Here is a 24,227-nt window from a genome sequence, read left to right on the forward strand (position 1 = left end):
GGTTTGGAGATATTTTTTTTGTTGTTGTTGCTGCTGATATTCACATTCATATTAAAAAATAAAAATATTTCTCAAATTATCACCACAATTTCACTGAGACAAAGCATTAACACCAGAATCACGTATTTAGCACAAAAAGAATTTCAGTTATGAATGTTTTGCTTTGTATGCCCTCTAAAGTCTCTGTAAGAACTATCCCAGTCAGTTACAATACCTGGACAGGAGAATTGTGCCTAGACACATAGAAACTTGGCTTATATGGACAAGGAAGGAGGTATGGGAGAGTTTGATAAGGTTTGTCCACTTCTATTTTTAATAGCTGTAAACACAAGAGAGTTATTTTCATTGCAGTTCAAATAATGAATGTATGAACCTGGGGTTACAAAAATACTGTAGACCCCAATAAATCATATCCTGTGTTCAATAAGAATGTAATCTATCACCTGTAGAATTAAATGAAAATATAGCCATAGCTTACTGGACTCTTTAAGACATCCCATTATAAGATTAAGCAGATGCTTAACTCCAAGTCATGACAAGAATCAACTTTAGCAAAGGGCCCTGTCTCATTTAGCATGAGATTTTTATACCCTCTCTTCTTTTCTTTGTGTTATTCCAGTCTCCCACATTCTCTGGCTTTTTAACTACCTGAGTTATGATTTACTCTGAAAAGCACTTCCCAATGGTTTCATCAAAGTGAAAGGGATTATGAATCAAATCACTTTTATATTCTACAAGTACAGAAGATCATTGTAATTGTAGCACCTTTACAGTTGCTTGGAGCTCCAAAACCTTAGAACAGAGTCCTCTAACTAGAGGAAAATAAGTGTCTGTACAAAGTGAAGACCTTCCCAAATAATGACTCTTTTGTACAGAACAGCTTTATTATTGTTAAAATGATACAGGTTTGTACAGAGAAAATCATTAAACAGGACCTGACAGTCACTTGTTTAGAGCATCACTTTGTTGACACTTTAATATAAGTAGCATTAGAATAATATTGGATATAAAAAATGTAAGAAGAAAATAAATGGGACTTTCAGATTCCGTGCTTTTTAATAACACTGAGTTATTTCGCAGTGTTCATATCTTTATCTGCTGATATGATTCAAAAGGAAATCACAGCTTAGTGTCAGGAAAAGTGTTGAATGAAGAAAGGAAAGCAGTATACTGCATGTAAGAAGAAAGATTCCTCCCCAGAGTAAATACAGTTTTGCTCAGTCTTCTGTTTTACAAAAAAATACAACCAGCATTAGGAGAGGCAGGTACAAGGTTGTAAATTAAAGCATATGTTTGCTACTCTCAACCTTGATCTTCTCAAAGAGGGTTTTTCATATCTTCTGGAAAAGGCAGGAATATCTCAGCACAGTGAAATGTTTGCAGGACCTTTTTTATGAATGTCCACAGGCAATGAAATAGTATGAACATTGTGGTTTTTGTGGCTTCCTTTCATAATCCAAAGACCTCTTGAGGCCCAAAGCTAGCCAGTAGGCATAAAGCAAAAAAACAAAAGATTTAAGGGAGATTGGGCTGTGTGATTCTGGGTTTGTGTTCAACTAGCCCTCTCTCATCCATTGCTTCTTGCAGTCTGTTTGTAGTTTTTAGTCTTCCTGCTCCATTAAAGGAATTTTCCCCTGTATTTGTCTTATGAGCTCACAACAATATTCACCTACCCTGAGCCCTACAGATTTTCCTAACACAATAATTGAAGTAAAATTGCTAGGAAAATGAGTGGAAGATCAATAGCAGCGTCAGAGATGTGACTGATTTTCTGTTGCTCCTTGGCCACGTGTATTTTTTCATGAGCTCAAAAAATGGAGCAAGGAGAAAAGAAGTTCAGAAAGACCTCGAGAAAAAAAAGAGGTCATTCTTCACAGAGAAGGGAAGATTCAACCTCATTTTGAAATATAAAACTTCCTTCCCACTCTAATCCCCAGCAAGAAGCACCAATTCACATTCCCTGTTTACATGGGATTTTCAGTGTTTTACTTGTAATGCAAGACTAAGTTTCAGTTCTTCTGGAAATAAAACCACCAAATGTGAGAACTGCAGTGATAATGTGGCACCGAGGGACATGGTGGTGTGCATGGTGGTGATGGCTTGACGTTTGGACTTGATCTTTAAGGTCTTTTCTAGCCTTAATGATTCTATGATTCTTTGATAATTCTCCACCTTTTATCTTAAAGCCTTTCCAATGTTCCACTGATAAAAATTTCTGACAGTTAGCAGCCTTGTAAATCCAACCTAATTCTGGAAAGCTAGCCTTCTTTTTGCCACTTTCTTACAACTTAAACTGTTCAAATTATGACTTCACTGAGAACACCATTGTCTGTAAATAAAAGCTACCCTGAAATTTGTTCATCATTTGCTGCTTTGTGGATCTGAGATTGTAATTAGAATTTGCAAATTATAATTTATAATTGGCTTCATGCCTTGATGTTAATAAACAGTTCCTGCATGGCTGAGAAGAAATAAAATCTAGTCCAGTGCTTTAGCACTATTGGCTTCATAGAGTTAACAGAGGCAAAAAGTAGTAAAAACTTACTTCTGTCATTAAAGTGAACAGATCCGCTTCTGAATACATTAAAGTGACAAATCTGATGAGTTAGAAGGTGACATTTTTACTTTGTCACTTTTCAGAATAAAGCTGCACTATTAAACATAATGTTAAAAGGCAAGGTCGCTTGTGCTCGTCAGGAACGTATTCCATCCAAGGAGAATAGGCAGCCACGGATAATGCAAAGAAGATGAGGGAAGCCGATGCATGTCGTGTGTCTTTATGAGTACAGAACTTATTATCTGAGCACCTCTTTATTGTCCAGTGTGAGCTGGTCTGGCAGGAGATTACCCACAGACTGGAACAAGGTGAGATTCAGAGCCGTATGTTGCAGGGAATATGGGCCTGGGCACCAGCAGCTACGCTATGGCTGCAAGCTGAGCTGGAGGCTGCTACTTATAGATAGGTGTTTTTCTTACAGAGGAGCATGGCTCTGGCTGCCTGCTGGGTGTGTTTCTGGATTTATTCTGCTTGTGGCTTGTCCAGCTCAGTGTTCATTGCACTTGTTTTTCTCTGGATGATAAAAATCCTTTCCTTTTTTAATGTGAAACCAACAGCAACTCTGCTAAGAGCACCACTGGAACAGACATTTTTTCCTCCTGTTATCATGGCAGGACTGTAGCATCCAGAGAAACTGAAACATTCAAGAGTATTAAGAAATAATTGCTTGCATGTGATTCACAAGGGATTTTTTTTTTTTTGTGAGGCAGGAGAGAGCAAGCTTAGTGTTGCGAATTTGTAGTGTGTGATGCTGTAAAGACATCTCCATGTGTGAATGTCTGGTGTTGTACTGCACTCCTCTGCCCTCCCAATTAACACCCATTGCCTTGCATCTTCCTGGCCCTAAGACACGAGCTACAACACCAAAGAATCCCCCCCCCCTTCCTCTGTTTCACATTGCTGCTGCAGCCAGCCCTCTGGCCTCATAATTTTCCAACAGACTTCCCATCTGTTAACGTTGTTTTGCCACAAGAGGATTTACATATGTGCCCACTTAGCACATAAATGGAGTAAGGAATCGAAGGTCACAATAAAAGTCATTGAAATAATGCTTTGAAAGTCACTGAAATAATGCTTTGAAATCACATGAGTGCTTTAAATTACAGTTTGGAGAAGATGGAAGAAAAAGTTGAAAGTTTTCAGCAGCTAAAATGTCTCCCTACTTGAAGGAATTGATGACATCTCCTGTCCTACTTTAAATATATCCAGACATGCTGAATAGAACCAAGACAGAATTCATTTTAGCATCTCACATACGACATTTGTGCAAAATCAGGAACAGGAAGGCTGAACACAGTTTATGTACAGCCATCATAAAGGTAGCTAAGGATGTTCAAGATAGAATTACCAGTAGATAACCACAGGGAAAAGTCCAGTTTACCATCTCTGTGACAATAATACTGTTGATAGGGACAGTAAATCAAGACTCAGGAAGCAAAGTGTTTTTCCTCTAAACTGTTTATTTCATACCCAATATATCTGCAGGAAAAAGAGGTCTAATGTCATGTGCTCCTGGGTACCATGGCTGTTCATTATCAGATCAGAAATGTACTTCACAGGCCAAACTTCCTGTAAAACAAATCACCTCGGCTTCATACGCTCTCCTGGAGCAAGTTCAATTTACATCAGCCAAGGATATCACAAAATATCTGAAGTCTTCAAAACTATTACCTGCTGCTGAAGCTCTGGATTCTCATTCTCCCCAATGGCAAATTGAGATTTTGAAACAGAAACAATGTCTAACCAATTACAGAAACTAAATGCAGGCTAGCAGGTCTGATTTCTCGTTATGTTACTTCAGTGGGCCAATGTTCACTAACATGGAGATGAATGAGGCCCCCAAAGCATATTACAGCACCGAGCATACGTTTATAAGCACATTTACTGGGCAGACTTGTTTTTTTGGGGCAAAGTGAAAAAAAAAAATAAGCAGGGAAAAGCAGTAGATATATGGATCTGAGTCATCCATGCTTCTTGCTGCATTTCATTAAACTTTATTTTTTAAAATGTATTCACACTCTCAAGGCTTGTAATCCATGTGATTGGGTTATCATGTGAAAAGAAAGCTAACTAAACGCTATTTGAAAAAGAAACATCAAGTAGCACAGTATTTTTGGGGCTAACTATTCGGTGAGGTAAAAGCTGGAAGAGACAATAAAAAAAACTAATGAAATTAACAGATGATACTTTCAGTATTTCAGCACATTTGGGTGATTGTAAAAAATCGTTTCTTCAACATTTCAGAACACAACAGAATATAATAACATAGTATCTACTTTCAGAAAAATTGGATGAAAATGACTAAGATGGAGATTTCAGTCTGAAAGAAGAAAACTAGATGATAATGGTGGTAAACAAAGGACAAGAATGACTTTTCATTGTTTGTTTATTAAATGGGCTCCAAAGAGATTGTTTTTCACTGTATGAAACCAGTGTATTCAGTCAGACCCTGATGATTATATAGACATGTACACCCACATGACAACATACTCATGGACACAGTGACATGGGAGATCTGTCATCTATCCAGATCCATTCTGTATGGATCATTCTGTAGCTATTCACCTTACTTTTTCTTTTTTTCTATTATTCAGCTGAGGCCTTTCCCATCCCTGGTTTGTGTACCAAGCAAGATATTGTCTTGGTGTTCAATGTGACAGCAAAGTACCTGCAAGGTCCTGGCTTATACATTCAGAAATGTTATGCAGGGAGTGGTGTTCAAATCCAGACACAGTGAAATGTGGATGTATAAATGTGAGACATTCATCTAAATTTCCACTACAGAGAATGAAGATTTAGCTTCTACATTCAACAGTCTCGACGTTTTTTGGCTAGAAACCTGCATTTGAGCAGCTGAATAGTTCTTGAGGACTTGGTGACTCGTGAAGCTAGGAAATGATTGGTACAATCATTGCTTTCAGCTTTAGGAAACAGAGGCATGTTCAAAGCAGTGCAATAAAGGTTGTAAAAAAATGTCAAGAAAATGTTGGGGAGTAATATAAATCAGAGACAGGGGAAAGATCCTAACTCTACTAGTGTTTGAAATGAAGCATTTGTTTCAAAATGCTGCTTGATTGGGTCACAGTGTGGTCAGGAAACAAAAAGACTCTATCCCAAAGGAGTCACAACAGTAAACAAGTCATAAGACACTACAAAGGAATCTGTCTGTCAACAAGAGAGGTAATGGCTGTCTTCATCCTGAAAGAGAAAGCAGGGAACAATAAAGAGCTGTGCCTCTCCACTCTGAAAAAGACTTGATATATTGTATATCTTCAAGCAGAAATGAGAAACTATTAAACTGTCATGAATATTCATGTTAATCTTTAATTCTTGAGTAGCATTTTGTGGGGATGAAGGACAGTGTAATGTGGGACTTCAGGTTTATTAGCTTTAAAATGAATGGAAAAATAAAGTTTGAATAATGAATCACAGCTACAGGTCTATTTAAAAAGAAAAAAAAAAGACAGGTAAGGAGACTGCCTGTGTGATACGTGAAGGAAGTCAAGTGGACAAAACTAGTAGTGCTAATAGTGCTCTCTACTAGTAGTTGAGAGCATTGGTGGTGCAGGAGATAATAGCTAGTTTGTGCATTCTACCAATGCAATATACTTCAGGCTGAAGGTTGCTCTTTTCACACCCTTTACTTCCCCCTTACTATTTATTTAGCCTACTCACTGTCCTTTTCATGTGCAACGTTTTTGAAAAGCTTTGGATATGTCTCCTACCACATCTTCCCTCTTCAGGGGTGGAATCTTATCAGAAACAAGAATTTGAGACATCCTCAACAACCTTAACTATAGTGATACATAATCTCCAAATGTTCCTTTGCATAAATACTTCTTTTGCTACCCAACGATATTCTCTTAAATCTTTTCTGCTCGTGATATTCTTGATTTGTCAGTTGTACTTTATGTGGTTACCATGCTCCATCTGTAACAGACTTTTTAAAGAGAGAGTGTTGGAAATGATTCCAATGTGTGCAGATAGGTCAGTCACAGCAGAACCTCCTGTTTTCAGTTCTACCTCCTCCCAGTTTATTATTATTATTTTAAAAAAATATATTAATTTTCTTTTACTCTTCTAAGTACAATGTTACAATTCAAAAGTGTACTTTACCAGTAGAGAAGAAAGTAATTCTGGCTTCTGTTTTGTCGTCCATTTCATTATTCATTTTCCTATTTTATATGGGGTCCTAATTACACATTAATGAGCTTTGAAATACTATTGGATATATTTCTATCACCACAGGGGAAAAATGTCAGTGCCCTAATTAGAAGTTTATTGATGCATTTCCTTATATTTAGAATTATCCTACATAAAGTTTTGAAATGTTTTTCTTTGCAAAATCACATAAAAAAATAATATATCCTGAGGGCATTTATTAGTCAGGAGATAGAATATTTCAGGGCACACTTCTGGCAGTTAAGATAATGAAATACAAGATTCCATGCAATTTTCATTATTTTTTTCTGCAGTGTCTCTAGGTTAATTTGAATGTGCCAAAGCTATAGATGTGGAAGACTTGATCTTACACTATTTTACACCTTGTACATTATTTAAGTGGTGGTCATACTGGGCTGATATGTCACATAGGTGGTGTGTCATAACAACAGTTCTCCACAGATCAAAGGTATGTGATGATGTTTTTCAGGAACAGGTTGCAAGATGAATAGGCTTCAGGACTATTAGAATTCCAGTTTGGCAGTTGTATTAGAATCTGTACAAACGAAGTGTCATACACTGTCACCAGGCTAAGTACATTATGAATTCTCACTTGGAGATTTTTTGCATCTGATTCATTCAGTTGTAAGTTTTCAATAACAGTCAGAGACATTCTGCTAGGGATTGAATGGAAAATACCTAAATTTTATTGTATTACTTGTTCTATAAACACTAGAATTTGAGCTTTAGTTATGCCCCACTACATTGCTCCTGTTTCTTCATTCATAACTTCTGATTTTTTATTTTATCCTCATTTTATTTGTCTGATCCATTATCTATCCTATCAGAGAAAGTTATGAATATAAATGGAAGGACAAACCAAGCCTTTTTTCCTTCTCTGTCACATTTCAGAAGAACAGTGTTAAAAAAGGGCAAAATTATAAGGGAACTTATTTTATCCCTCCCAACAGCTTACTTGCTTTCCTTATTGATTTCACCAGAAAACCAATTGGTCTCCATCCAAGTTTTATACATGGTAAGATGCAGGTAATACTATTTACCTATCTAAAGGTACCAGAATCCCATCCTAAGTTTCACGTTTTTTGCCGTTACGTAGATGGATTTTGAAATGTCATAGTACATCCATAGTACATCTTCTTCGAAAGAGTAGTCAGGTGCTGGAATGGCCTGCTCTGGGAGGTGGTTGAATCACCATCTCTGGAGGTGTTCAAGAAACATTTAGATGTTGTACTGAAGGACACTGTTTAGTGAGAAATATGTGTGGTAGATGGACAGTTGCAGCGGATGATCTTGGAGGTCTTTTCCAACCTGGGTGATTCGATGAGTCTATGATCCAGAGTATCTAGAGAGTGTAAGTATATCTTACACTAGACTTTTAGGAGGAGATATGCCCACAGAATCAGAAGCTTGAGGCCAAATGATATCTCCAAGGACATCTCAAGTGGTTTCTCAAGTTCTGTTTTGAGAATCAAACTATGTCTTATTTCATCTACAGCACAAGAAGTGGGACTAAACTGACTAAGTGTAGTTTCCCTTTACCATTTTATCTGCTTTAAAAATCTTGTCTTTCTTCTAGTTCTAAGAAAGGAAAATTGATGTCCCATAGAACCTGTGCCTTGTCTGCAAGGGCCAGGAAGATTTCTGAGACTCCACAAGCTATCTGAAGAGTTATTTCAAAGTTTTATTTAGACAATGTAAATTTTCCCTAGTGAGTCTAACAGGATTAGTCTCTGTCCATATGTCAGTCCCTCTAATGAGTATCTAAAATGAAGTGGTATAAATTGTATGGTCTCTCAGCTCTCTTGTTCAGAGGTAAGTTTGGGTCTTATATACTACACATCTGGTTCTTTTGAAATACCACCAGGTACCCCTACTCGCCTCCAGCAGCTGTTAAAGAGAATCATTGCTGTGGCTCCTGCGTTGTGGTGGATGTGTTCCAGAAACAGGGCATCTCAGATGTCAGCAGATATCTCAGTGCTGACAAATGAATCAAACTCTCTTCTCCAAACACCTGGTGCAAAGCCATCACATTTCCAATACTTCAAAGAATATCTTACATTTGTCAGACTTGTTTCATAATTCCATGTTAAAATAGCACAACGGCCTTACCTACAAAAGAGTGAGAATTATGGAGAGCAGAGCTGAATGATATCTGGAATATCTATACATGCGAAATATTGGTGTTTTAATATCTATTTTTGTTCTGAAATAAAGCATAAACATCTTTATGAAAAGGACCACATAAAATATTATGGAATATAGAAGATACCTTAACCAAAAATGAGAACAAGATTCCCTTAAATACTCTCAATCTGTTGAACTGTATATGTTTGTATTTGGTTGATTATGATTCTGTTACTCAGTGGTGGGTTTTTGTTTTTGTTCTGTTCAGAGCACAGTGGCATTCACTGTCTTTCTTTACTACCATGTTGAATACTCTGGTTCCCCTGACAAGTGTTTTGGTGTCTTTCCATAACATCTACTGAAGCTAATGTGCAAAATTCTACTTGAAAATGTAAATTTGGGCATATATATTTTGTCTTCATTAAATCTTTAAGTTAACATGTAGAGCGATTACTTTGGAAAACTAAGTAAATTTGTAGAAGTCTTGACGGGTATAAAATAATGGAGAGAATGGAGGGAAAAAGAACTTGATTACACTGTCAAAAGACCTTCAGCAGTACCTAATAAAATGTTCATTTATCTGCTGAAAATAATAAATAAGACTAGTTAAATCCTCCAGCAAAGAATGTTCAAATAACTCAGTAATGGATAGTAGTATTTATTCATACATTTTTTTTTGAGAAAGAACAACACCTTCTTCCTATGTCTGTAATTTTCTTTAGATTCAAGCAGTGAACTAAACTTGCCTTTCACATCAATATAATTATTTGGTAAATTTCTGGAATGCTAATATGTCTCTAGTTAGCTACCATGCAATGTTTGAGCTTAGAAAACATGTTGCAAGACGTCCAAAAGCATATGAGCCATGAGACTATGGTAGTTACGTAGAGCCTGGTAAAGCCATTGTTTTTGTTCATCAGAAAACTTCTGCTGCAGTCAGAGCAATAAGTTGTTCCTCTCCTCCATATAATAACTGCCATTTTAGAATTTTTTTTCTTAGGCTAGTGTACCACCTTGCCACTATAAACAAAATCAAAGACATTTCCACAGAGGTCAGTAGCTGGCATTTTGTCTCAAAGATCTCAGAGACTAAATCCTTGCTGAAATTTATCCCACTGGCTTTGGTGTGATCGAGTAGCTAATGTTCCACTGCATGTGTTGCTTCCAAGGCCAAGTAAAGATTTATGCTGGTCTGAACTTCAAGTCATGCTCTTTTACTAGTGAAAACTGGAATAAAAAACTGAGGTCTGCCGTCATATGACAAGTGAAAAAAAGATGGAGATTTGTAATAACCTGAAAGAAATTTCATACATCACTGAAGACAAAGAAAACTGAAAATAAGAGATTGGTGTTTTATTTCTTTTTAATAATGTCAGTTAAAAAAAATGTTCCAGTCAGGAGTCTGAACACAGCACAAGTAGGACAAATTTACCACTTCACTTCACTGAATAACAATTTGAAAGCTCAGCAAAATCTCTGTAAGAGGAGATGGTGAAGCTTAAACTTCCTGTCAACAAAATACTTCAGACAAATAATGTGTTTTGATAAAATAGCTACCTGATCCTTGAACTGGAATATCTTAACAAGACAAAAGTTTTTAAAGAAAAGATGAAACGAATTTGTAAGGCATCAGTGATACTAAATGGACCTATTTTAGCTGTCACATACAAAAGAGCAGGGACAAAGCTGGGTGGTGCAGAGAGTCTTGTAGACTAACATGGATGAAAGCAGTGCTGTTGTACTTTGTATTTTTTGGGTTTTTTTTTTAATTGGTTGGTTTTGGGGGGTTTGGTTTTCCTTGGGTATGTGTAACTCCTTGAGTAGGAAAATGGCCTCAACCTACAAAAGTACACTTTATTTCATAATATGTTCTCATGAACAAATATTTACTGAAGCGATACAGAGACATTTCCATGTTTGTATTCTTAAAGTTACTCTGGATTTTGTTTACTTTCACTAACATTGCTAACTTACTGACTAGGTGAGTTACTGAATAGTACTTACGCTTTCAGATTGAACAGTAGATCTTACAAAGAGAAAGACAGCTAATACACAATAACAAAAGCATTCCAGATTGGATTACTGTTTGGTTTTTTCTTTTTTTAATTTTACAAATATTTTCTTTAAAAAGTTGAATATTTTAATGTTTCTGAATTGCCGGTATTATGACAGAGCTGAATGAATGTCATTTCCTTTATATGTGCTCATTCATTTCTCTTTTTTTTGTCTTTAATGCTCGCATTACACAAACTCTGCAGAAATGCAAAATGACTAATGTGAGACAACATCAGAGATGAAGCTTTATATTGACTGCAAGAAAAAATAACGATGAACATAGGAACACAGTTCAAAAAATGATTGAAAATTCAAAAATTATGGCCATCTCAGCATTTTGTATGTATACCTCATCTAACACTTACAAATCTCCTGAATAGAAGGTCAAAACTGAGCTTAACTCACAAAGAATTAAATAAAAATGCTACGACAAGAAATTAGTTCCTGTGACAATAAAAATGCACTACTTACAATAGATTATTTTATTCTTGACATTTTGAGTTGCTTACAAATCTGTAAGTTACCTTGCAGAATTTCTACAACCCTTGCTGAATGCTTCAAACTCTCTCCACAGTTCAGAGAGCCATTGGTGCTGCAAAAAAAGCTGTGTGAGGGACCTATCTGACGGTGCTATGTTCTTCTTAAATAAAATAAAGTGAATAAAGTGTTAGATAGCACAATAAAGTCTTCTGCTGTACCAATGAGAACTGAGTTTGCCTCTTTGAACAACAAAGGAAGTTTTAAAATATCTCCCAATGGCACAAGATGGAATAAATTTTGATTAATATTTCTGTTTTTCATGTGTTTTTAATTCATAGTAATGTAAGTTTGAGTGTCTGAAGCCAGCAGAGCTATCCCAGTATGAGAAGAGCTTGAGTTTTGTTGTTAACCCATTTTAACACTTATTTCCTCATTTCATTTATTTGGTTTCAATAATTTTCTTTTGAATGACAGAACTAAAAGCAACTGCTTATATGTAGTTGCTTTAATGCAGTAAAGTACATTTGACTTTCAGATGTTCAAGGACATCTTATAAACATTCTATCCACTGAAGTACATGCACAGACATGCATTCAGGTATATACACATTCATAAAATCATAGAATCAAATAGTGGTTTAGATTGGAATGGACCTTAAGGATCGTCCAGTTCCAGCCCTGTGGACTGATTATCACCCAGCAGATTATGCTGCCCAGAACTCCATCCCACCTGGCTTTGAATGCCTCCGGGGATGGGACATCCACAGCTTCTCTGGGCATTCTGTGACAGTGCCACACTAGTGATTAAAGATTTTTTTCCTCACTTCTAACCTAAATTTATCCTCTTTTAGTTTAAAGCCATTCTCCCACGTCCAGTCACTATCAGATTATGTTGAAAGCTGCTGCCCTTCCTGCTTATAAGAACTGGAGGGCTGCAGTGAGGTCTCCCTGGAGCCTTCTTGACTCCAAGCTAAACAAGCCCAAGTACTTCAACCTGTCTTCAAAGAAGAGGTGCTCCAGCCCTCTGATGATCTTTGTGGCCCTCCTCTGAATCTCCCAAGCCCCACATCCCTCCTGTGCTGGAGGCCCCAAACCTGGACGCAGTACTCCACATGGGGACAATTCCCTCCTTCTCCCTGCTGGACACCCTATTCTGATGCAACCCAGGGTACTTTAGGTCTTCTGGGCTGCAAGAGCACACTGCTTTTTGTCCACCATCTGTACGAGAGAGGTGAAGACGAACAATGAAGATGAATGATGAAGATGTGTCACTTTAATCTTTTATAGACTTGATTATTCCCAGCAGTAATTTATGTACCTAGGAGACATGGTGAGATTTAGTGGGAAAATTCATCTCAAAGGTTATCATCCTAAAAATAACCTTTGAAATGCTGAGCACTTTTAACAATAAAGAGAATTGTCACTGCTGTTGCCACAAAGCTGCAACAGTGGGCTTTTTGAAAGTTAAAGATAGCTGCGCCTACTGTGGTAGGAATTTGTCAGAGGTCCCAGCCTTGGAAGGAAGAGGCCCCAGAAGTGGCCACAGGCAGCATTAGTAACATTGTTTGCCAAAAAAAAAATATATATTAATGGCCTTTATAAAAGCTCTTGCTTAAAAACCAGACTCTTAAAGGGTCAATTCAACATGAAAATAGCAGAAAGAGGTCACAGTGCTCCTGGAGAAAAGAATACAGCAGGGTTTCTTTTTTTTAAAAAAGAGAATGAAATAAAATTGCATTAGACACTCTGTCAGAGAAATAATCCACAGGATAGCCTTGAGCACTAGCAGTCCTGACAAACAGCAATGGGTGAGGTGTGTGGGTGGGTGTTCCTTATGTCATACTGGTGACCACCAGAGAGGCTAATAAGACCAGGTGAAGAGAGAGAAAGGGAAAAAAGAATAAAACCCAGACATCCTTTCTAATGCTGTGAAATAGCAAAGGAGAAAGGCACTGCTGGAGGCATATCATACATTATGCAAGCAGTCACAGCTGTCCAGCTCATCCAGATCATCAGTATGGTTAACACCCGTGTAACTAACGATGCCAAATGTATGAGTGAGTGGGGGGGTGGAAACAGACTTAGTGGCTGAGAAGCCTTGAGTTTCCATACAGAATGAAAATAGAAAAACAGAGAAGGACATCCAAGCGCTTCATAAGGAGAAAACCTGCTGCCTGGGACTCTCACCAGGAGTTTGGTATTGCTGTTCCCTACTCCTTCCTGTCACTGGTGTGAGCTGAGTGATGCACTGGAAGCTACAGAGAGCCAAAAGTGGGAATGGTAGTGGAGAATGGAGTTAAGATGTTTCTGAAGGAAATACTGAAGTGCTCATGATTGAAATGCACACAATGGAGAATGTGCATTATTCAAAGATCCTATAAGGTAACCTGTAGCCAATTCTGCTCCCTCTTGATGGCCTAGGAGCTGTATCGCACTGCATGGCCTACTGGACAGCCCCTCCACTTCCTCATTCCTCCTCCAGCCTAGGCTCATAAGCCCTCTCCCACTGTGGGAGGAAATTGAACCACAGAATCATAGAATCCTTAGAGTTGGAAGGGGCCATTAAAGACCACCTGGTCCAACTCCTCTGCAGTAAACAGGGACATGCACATATAGATCAGGTTGCCAAGGGCCTTATCCAGCCTTGCCTTGAAAGTCTCCAGGATGGGGCATCAACTACATCTCTGGGTCTCTGGGCAACCTGTTCCAATGCCTCTCTGTAAAAAGACTTTTTCCTTATGTCCAACTTAAAGCTACCCTCTTTGATCTTGCAGCCTTTTCCCCTTTTTCTATAGCACAGATCCTGTTAAAGAGTCTGTCCCTTCAGATATTGAAAGGTCGCTCTCAGGTCTCCTGGAGCTTTCTCTTCTCCAGGCTGAACAGCCCCAGCTCTCTCAGCCTGTCCTCATAGGGAGGTGTTCTATCCCTTGGATCATTTTTGTGGCCCTTCTCTGGACACACTCCAATATGTTCATGTTTATCTTGTACTGAGGACTCCAAATCTGGATGCAGTACTCCAGGTGAGGCCTCACCCACACAGAACAGAGGGGCAGAATCATCTTCCTCAGCCTGCTTCCCACAGTTTTTATGATGCAACCCAGGATACAGCTGACTTTGCTGCAAGTGCACATTGCTGCTCATGTCCAGCTTGCCTTCTGCCAGGTTTTTTTTCACAAGGCTGAACTCAATCCTGTCATCCCCCAGCTTATACTGGTAGTGAGGTTTGCTTTGACCCAGGTGCAAGATGTTGCATTTGGATTTTTTGAAACTCATGAGGTTTACCTGCGATCACTGTTCAGGCCTGTTTAGGTCCATCTGGATGGCATCCTGTCTCTCTGATGTGTCAGCCACACCCCACAGCTTGGTGTCATCAGCAAACTTGCTGATGGTGTGCTTGGCCCCACTTTCAGTGACATTGATGAAGATATTAAAGAGTATTGGTCCTAGAACTGACCCCTGTGAGACACCACTTGTCACTGAACTCCGTCTTAGTATTCACCCACTGATCACCACTCTCTGGACTCAATCCTGCAGCCAGTTCTTCATCCATCAAACAGTCCCCCATGCTGCACCAGGGCTTTTCTCTTGGCCATGGAGTAGCTTCCACACTCTTGCTGCTTCTCCTCATCCTTCCTCCCAAACACATGGTTGATTGTTTTGTGTCCTTGTGCACCCAACGTTGCTCAGATAGTACAACAAACACTACTAAGTTACAGAAGGGCTTGAGAGGTCATACTGCTATTATAAAAGGTGATGCTTTTGACAGACATAAGTTTGCCTCAGTATCAATACAAACAGAATCTCACCAACGTAAACAGAAAACTAGCAGGTGTTCACCTTATTTGCAATTTCTGATAGAGCTCAAGAGCTCTATCTACCTTCTATGTTATCTTTTTCTTCCATATAAATGCTAAAAACACATTCTGTTTACAAAACATGCTTAAGAACTTCATTTTCCACAGCTCTAATCACATGAAACCGCATATATATAAGCGAGACAATTTGGGAAGAACAGCAGCATCTCTGCCCTTGCCTACTTTCTCCTTTAAATGTGCTTTTTCTAGTAGCTTCTTAATCTAAAGTTCTTCCATTCCATTGTCTTTCTCAGCAGATTCCCAATCTTCTACAACGGTAAAATAACCTGTCAGATGACAACGAGCCATTTCAAAGACATATGAAAAAAAGGAAAATTGTTTCCATCCCCTTGAATGAATTGCCTTTATAGATCTGATTTCTGCAGTGATCGAAGTGGACTTGGTTCCTCGGAGCAAAGCAAACACATGTGTTTAGGAAGGCTTTTAAACTACTTGGCACCAAATCACCTCTTGCCACCCAGAGAATATTTTTCAGTCTTAAGGGCTTCTGATGTGTCTGAAGAGCTGGCTTTCCGACTCCACATTTCTCTTTGAGATACAGTTGGTGGTGTGGTGTTATGTGTGACCTCAGACATCTGGACTTGCTGTCAGCCAGAATCTTCAGCATTTGCAGCACCATACTGAGGCTCTTTCACATCAGATGGAGAGAAAAATATTCCCAGATATTGGCTCTCTCCCAGAAACTGTACTTCCCTTGGATCACACCTCATGTGAAGCTTTATATGAACTGAATAGAGAGATGGGTTATTGGCTTATTTTACACAGCCTGTCTGTTGGCTTTATTGTAACAGACGACAGTTCCAGCCTGGAGGAGGCATGACTGCATGTTGCTTTCTGCATATATACTATTTTGCCTGTTGTTTCAATTTGATTCTGTATTTTCTCACGAAAGAGAATAAGACAAAAACTATCTCACTTCCATAGCAAAATGTGTATGCCAGCTGAAGATACTCCTGCAAAAAAAGATAGAAGGCAGAAGTGCACATAGAACAAAAAGAAAAGGCAATTTTTATACATACTTACAAACTAGGACACTATTTGAAGTAAAATCTGTGGACTACTTCTGTCCACAGTTGCTGGAGAATAAGCCATTGAACAGAATTGAACAAAATGTCTTCATCAGAAATTTGCATGCAGGTTCTGTGGCTTTTGAAGAAATGGTTGAAGAAATGAGATGTGGTTAAGCATTTGACAAATAAACATTTGGGATAAAGTTTTCTAATGCCAGCTGAATTTAATCAAGCTCAGAGCAATGTCCCAATTTAGGTAGCTTGCTAGTAAACCCTCTAAAGGTGCTGCTCAAACAAATGATCCCAATGAGAATTTCTGTAAAAGTTAAAGAGGTATTAATCATAAATCATGTGCTTAGGTGGAAGCAAACTATGAAATTTCCGGTATCTGGTTCATCACTGCACTGTGGCTGGGAGAGAACATGCTTTTCTTCTGATAGATGTCAGCTGTGGCATATCCAAGTGTGGCACCCACCTCTCCCCATTTAACTTGCTGGAATCCTGGGGCAGCAGCAAAGTCACTGATCACACAAGTCACAGATCTGAAACACTGGAAGAAGTTTCAGATCTGTCTTATACACCCTGAAGAATGCTGTAAGGCTTGTCAGATGCATGAACAAAAGTCGGTATCCTGAGCAGATAAGAATAGCTCTGTAACCCAGCAGATGCAGACTGACATTGCTAGTAACAGACCAGAGGCTTCACACTAACTCTGAGAAGACTTTGGAGTTGTCAGGCTTCAGTTGGGTTTGTCTTGGTCTGTCCACAGCTTTGCTCTGGCTTGTTTAGCTGTTAGCAGCAATTTCCTAATGACAAGGTGGCCACTGCTTTATTTGTTTTACTGTTGCTTAGCTTTGTCTAATCATCTTGTATTACCATAATTTTTGAATAGGTAGTATTAACAAGCTGTTATTTTGTGTGGAACTAAATACTTGACACTAGCAAAATGATGCAGTGCAAAGGAGTAGTATCATAGCAGAGGTTTCAACAAGGGGAGACAGAGTGTGAAGTATTGAGTGAGTACTGGCAAAGGAAGAGCACTACATGGTCCTGGAGACCCCAGAGTTGTAAATATCTCATCACTGGTCAACTATCAGTACTGAAAGAAGTGTCACCCTGAGAACAGGAAGCAAATTGTATGGTGTAATAGAAGATATACAGCAACAGCCCCATGTGGGGAGCAAGGTGGAAACAACAACAGCATTATACTCCTCTGGGCAAATGAGCTGGCATGCCAATGGCCTGCAACACTGATGCACAGCTTTGCAGTTTGGGAAAAGGTGGAAGGTGACGCATAAAAATGGGAAAAAGGGGCAGGCATCAGGAAGTAAGTGTAAGGCAATTCTACCTTTGTCATGATTAAGTCCTTTTTACAATGCTTTGCCTTCCTCTGATGCTTTTTGTTTGTTGTCTTTTTTTCCCTGTAATAATTAGATTGTAACTAAAAATAACTCACTGATTAGATAGTTAAGATTTAAATTACACTGTGAATAAATTCTTGGTTTGGTTTGAAAGTTGCATTTATTCTTGCCCATAGCAAGATTTTGAGTGAAATGATGACTGTGTTCTGGTCTGGTACTTAGTTGTTGGTGTGTGAAGAATTAGATCAGGAACAAAAGAAGGACTGTGGGGGAGGCTTTGCACCCACAGAAGTGCAAATCTAGGAGGTCTCAAAAAACAAACAAATGAAAAATATGAGATTAGAAGTGAGACTTCAAGAAGCAAAGGAGTTGGCTTGATGGAACTTGAAGAAGGAAAAAAAGAGCTTCTGTCCTACAAAAAGACTTTCAGGAGATAGCATTGATAACTACCTTCTAGTGTCCCATAAGGCTGAAAACAGTGCTGGTCAATGTAGAATGATCTGGTAAAGAAGGGTCATTAAAATTAAATTAAGAGAAAGGAGAACTATGGAGCCTGAATATAATAAGACTTTGATTGTCCTGCTCTTTTCCTGATCAGGGACTGTACTGTGATTCATGCAGATGGCTGGATTGTGGTTTAGAGAAAATTGCAAGGGACCCATAATTGACATACTCACTAGCTCTAGCTTGCTGTAGCAAGATAGACTAGAAATGGGATCTTTCCCATCCCAGGGGAATGCTGTGACCCTGAATTACTGGCTATTCTTGAAAAACTCTCTTACTTTTCTGTGATTCTTTTTTTTTTTTTTTTTTTTTTTTAGGAATTTTTTGGTCCATTTGAAATTCAGTCAAAATAATTGGATTTGAAAGTTTCAGAAAGTTAGTACTTTTCCAATCTTACTGAAATCTAGTGCTAATTTTAATTTTCTGCTACAGATTGACTAATTCACATCGAGGAGCAGAAATGAAGAAATGGGACATTATGATGAGAACACTAGTATACTGTGGAAGAGCTTTAATTTCTGAGTCCAAGGACTTAATGCCAGAAGTACCTTGACTATGAGGCCATTAGTAGCAGTTCTTCCCAACAAAGATCACCTCAGGATAGGAAATCCTCCCTGTGGAATGAGAAGGAGAAGTTGTTGCCATTTGGGATGATATTTTTAGCACATACGAAAAACTCCGATTGTCCAGGTGGAGAGGTGCTCTAGCAGCCAGTGAAGACTTTTGATTTGATCCTACGGCCTTTTTATCCTGTTTTTCTCATATTTCAGTGGTTGTAACAAAGACCCAATGCTACTGATATATACACACCAGTGTAATTTCGCTGCTGTCAGATGAGATAATGTCAATGACACCATCAAATTTTTTTTGTCATGTACTTTAGCACAAGCTTCATGACTGTTTCTCTGATGGCAGAATGACTTAGAAATAAGAAGAATACACAGGAGAATGACAACAAAAGTAATCTCTGTCAAGGATAAGTGGTTTTAAAAATGTTTTCCAGGTGATGTACATTCAGGGGGATTATCCTGTACTACAAACAATGTACTTGCAAGCTCACTGTGATGATTGCTCTTGCTATGAACTGCATCTATGCTATGTGCTCTTCTTTGGCAGTAGCAGAGGGATTTGTGAGAACATGGGTAATCACTACTTACCTCCATGGGTGTCCACTACCAGCAATTACCAGTTTCACTCATGTAAGCTATCCACAATCTCTAATGTGGAATGTAACAGAGCAAATCTCATTGCCTTTTTATTAGTCTTTTACTTTGTGTGGCAGCACATGTCTAAAGTTTTAAATAAGTGTACTGTGAAAACAGGAAATGAAAACAGCTTCAATGAGTTCATAAGAGGTTACAGGGTGAAGTATTTTTTGTTTCCTTTCATGCTGACTTATATGTATATACATATACGTATCATTTTTATATATGAAATATTTTAGATATATTTCATAAACATTGAATTAATATTATATTGCTGTGCAGTAGGGATGTTAAATTGCCAGTAACAAATCATTGAATCCTAAGTACTAAAGCATATAGAAGCAATTATGGTTGACTAGACAGTTATTACTGTCATGAATGTAAAATAATATATGCCATCTTGGAGATAAATATAAAAAGGGGGGAAAAAAGGGAAAGTTTTAGAACTCTGGAAACTCATATGGTGATACTAAAATTCATTAGATAAATGAAGGAAAATAACCCTGTAGGTGGAAGCCATCAGCTTAGCTCCCAATTGAGGTGGAAGTCCAGGCTCTGAACCCAGGCAGAACTGCATCAGAGAACACAGTCCCAGCATAGTTTTTACAAGGATTTATCAGCCTGGATGCTCAGAAATCATGGTCCCAAGCCCAGCTTACAGACCATGGTTTCATAACTCAACTCTTCAGCAGGGCAGATTAGCTCAGGCACAGCACCACATATCTGGACCAGCTCTGAGCACAAGCAAAATGACCTCAAACCTCTTTGCATGTATTCACTTAGACAAAGTATCCAACTTCTTAAATACATTTTTACTATGATTGCCAAATTGGTAGTGGAAACAGTTTTGACAGTCACAGTCAAAATACAACAGTGTAATAATAGGTTCTTATATGGCTCATAAAATCCTTGGTAGATACCAAGAGATAAGAGACAGGCTCAGGAAAAACTGGTGTTTCCCCACCATGACACTGTCCACTCCCAGTTAAAATCAATGAAAGTTAGGAAAAGCTTTTAGTGTAATTCTTGTAATTTTTTTCTTATTTTGTTTATTATGGAGTTAAAAACAATAGTTCCTACAATACTAATGTCTTGTCACACATACTTAGTTGTGGACCACAGCAAATATTTTACATGCTATAATCTCTCATGGTCATTTGGACCTGAGACTTGTATGTAATTAACTGAAAAAGCTGTATTAATCTCCTTCTTTTCCTTCCTCAGGTGCTGCATCTTCTTTTTCCTTCAGTAGCTGTAAGAAATACGCTTGTATCAAAAGGCACTTGCTTATCTCATCTTCCTTTTGGAGAATAAAATATCTTAGACCTCATTCATTATTAACTATTTTAATCTCATCAGCTGTCATTCAAGATGTTTTTGGATGAAGAATCAGAAATGAGTCACTGTGATCTTTTTTATCCAAAATATGTCCAGTTCTCCATACAATTTCCCAATAAAATTATCCAGTTATTGCTGCCTTCCCCTCTATCCTTATCTTCTTGAGATGGTACAGATGTATGTTACCTCTGAAGGAGCAATAATTCTGTACAAGTATGCCATCTATTCCGGTGTTGGAATGGAACAAATAATTTCATGCTTTTACATACAAATGAGGGAGGGAATAAATCAATCCCTAATGTCTATAGCTGCTTTCTAAAATCTTCACTTCCTGATCAGTGTAAGTCAGTGTAGCGAGACACTCTTGTATAGTTCTACAAAGAGTTCTTGTTGATACAGCCACTCTACTAAATTAAGAGGGGACCACACAGAAAGACTTCTAATTGCCTGCACCTGAAAACTGCTGTTTTACTCAGTTTTTCCTTTGGACCACTCTAAATAGCACTTCCAATAGTGTGTTAGTGATAGAAAAAGGGGATAAAGTTTCAAACTAAAAGAGAAGAGATTTAGATTAGATATGAGGAAGAAATTCTTCATTGTGAAGATGGTGAGGTAGTGACACCGGCTGCTCAGAAAAGCTGTGGATGCCCTATCCCTGGATGTGTTCAGTGGCAGGCTGCTGGGGACCCTGGGCAGCCTGATCTCATGGGTGGCAACCCTGTCCATGACAACAGGATGGAACTGGTTGATCTTTAAGGTCTTCCAACCCAAACCATTCTATGATTATGTGAAAACCAATGCTCAGTTTTAAGTAAGGCGATACTTCAGTACAAGGACAAAAGATTGTTATTGAGACTGTACCAGATCCAGCTTTTTCAATTTTGCACAGCCCCAGAGATCCCAGAAGTCTCTTGTTCTCATAAATCATAGTCATCCAGGAAAGTCTCAGCTTCTTATTGATAAGATGCAAGATGGAACTTACACTATATCTCAACTTTGAGCTAAAAAAACTACTCAGAAGAGGTACATAAACAGGAATAATAATGTTCAATGGACCAGTTGCTATGACACTCATGGCAACAGTGCATTCTGATGTACTATGATCTAAACCTTACCTGAAGAACTACTGCTAAACAATGTCAATGTGACCAGCCTGCTGTAGGTTGGGATATCTCTGAATGGTGCAGAGGTCCTCTCCATCTTCTCCATCATTTAACCTTGGAGTGATAGAACGTTCATTGAAAAGAATGCTTTTAATAGCTTTAATGTTTCTCTTCTGAGGTTTAGAAGCAGGGACATTGGGCCATCTGTTGATATCCTCATCAGTTGTTAATTTAATAAAGAAGGCTGACAGTAACTCTTTACCTAAAGCAAGTACCTCATATTCTCATTTGGAGATCTAAATCTGCCTTATTCCTGACATGAATGATGTGCCCACATTGCCTCTAAACCCAGCACTCATGCAATTAATCTTTCCTATACTACAGCTGGCTGTGTCAGTGAAACTCTGTTTTGTTTTTGAGGATAGTAAGGTTGTCATTTTGAGGAAAATTTATTGATGATGAAGGAGGAAAGTATGCTCCAAAACTCTGCAGAAGGTCAGAGGAAAACATATGCCAAGCACTCTAGGATTTAGGACAGTAGATAGCAGTACTGTGGATATGCTGTGGTTGTCTTCATAAAAATTCTGAGCCCATTCAGTGATTTTTTTTTTTTTTTTTTGCATATTCTCATTTACACTGGATCAGGTTATTTTTAATTATGTATTTCTCCTGCAGCTTTCAAATGTAAAACTCCCTTTTTCTATTAAGAAGTTCTTTTCAGTTTGTCTTCTGTGAAAGAAAATGAAATTTCTATGTGGGCCAGCCACTACAGAGTCTGAGGGAAGTAATATCTGGGTTAACAGACAGTTTTAAACACGTTCTCTCAGGACTTTCTCTTCCCCTTCAGCATTTTCAGCTTGTCTGCTTCTTCTTTCCTGCTTGTTTCTTCAGTACTCAGGCCAATTGTGATCTGCTTGAAAAGGTTGACTGTATGTATTAAAAGATGTCTTTTCATAGCAAGGGACAATTTAGAATAATCTGTAACAGAAAAGGATTGAAGAACAACACCCAGAGTAAAACTGAAGGTATGCTGAGTAGATCAAGACACATTGCACAAGACAAAAAGTAGGCATGCTAGCAAGTAACTGATTAGTTGCTTTTGCTGCATGTCTTTGATCTTAATTTCAACAGCAATGCCAAAAATGAAATCTTTCATTTTGTAAGTGCAGTTTCTCCAAACTTACTCAAAACCTAATAGGTAAACTACTAGCATGTACATGACGTCTGGACTACCACTATGTAGTCTGCCTCTGCCTTAAATGTGCAGGGAGAGATTTTCACAGTTTAAAAGCCAATCAATCAATAAATGAATAAGATTAAAAAAAAAAAAAAAAGCAAGCTTTCATAGCGCAAAAAGCTCATGCACATATTTTACATTATAAAAGTTTTTGTATACAGCTCTTTGTTTCAAGACTTCCAGACCTTCATTTTCAAACAGACAAACCTGCATTATAAAATCCCCGGTCCTGAGCCAATGTTATACATTGCCTTTCATATCAGTGGCCTGTATTTTCCTTCCAACAGGAATGCTGGAGTTCACTGCCAATAGTTTGGAGGTAGGCTGATGGTAACCAAACTAAATGAATGCAGAAAGAAGGCTAATTTAGTGCCTGAAAAGCACTGGCAGATCCAGTGGAAAAGAAATCCAAGTTAAGAGACCCTCAGGACTTTGAAATAACACTCACGACAACGTTGCATTGTATCCTAACGTACCACCATCTATCTCTTATCTGAAGAACAGACATTTTGGACAATAAAATTTGTATTGACATAGTGATGAGCCGCAGTCCTACAGGACCGTGTATAGATCAGCAGATTCACTCAGAACTTTAGACTAAATTATCAACCACAGCACAAATAATAAAATCTCTTCAGTTCAATTATCTGGCCTAACCTGAGAGATCAATGCCTTCAGTTCCTACTCCACATTTAAGTTCTTTGTGATGGATGTAACAGTAGAGGATTTCTATCAAGATAATTTTGGAAAGGACTTGTGAGTCATGTATTTGGGTCTTCATATTAAATCCACTTTATCAATAAACATTAGACATGAGATTTCCTCAAAAAATTACTTACTCTAAATGCACTGCAGTGGTCAAGATGGTAAGAAACTAAATTTATTTTTTTTTTAGGAACAGGAGCATAAAACAGTGATTATTGTCTTATCTTCTAAAATATGGTAACTTACTGGAAAATATTTTTTTTTCATGTAATTCTTTCAAAAAAAAAAAAAAAGAAAAAGAAAAAAAAAGAAAAAAAAGTTGTCAGTCACATCTGTATAGCCTTCAGCCCCATATTAATCTGACTAGATTGATTTCTTTTATCTCAGTGTCATCTTGGCATTTCAAATGTATCTAAGATGTCCAGACACCTTTATTAATAACCAGTAACAACACAAAACCAGCAGCCATAATCTCTTAGTAGAGGTATTACA

This window comes from Lagopus leucura, unplaced genomic scaffold, assembly GCF_019238085.1.
Source record: "Lagopus leucura isolate 7727_CA_CO unplaced genomic scaffold, USGS_WTPT01 Super-Scaffold_100001, whole genome shotgun sequence".
NCBI classification, from domain to species: Eukaryota; Metazoa; Chordata; class Aves; order Galliformes; family Phasianidae; genus Lagopus; species Lagopus leucura.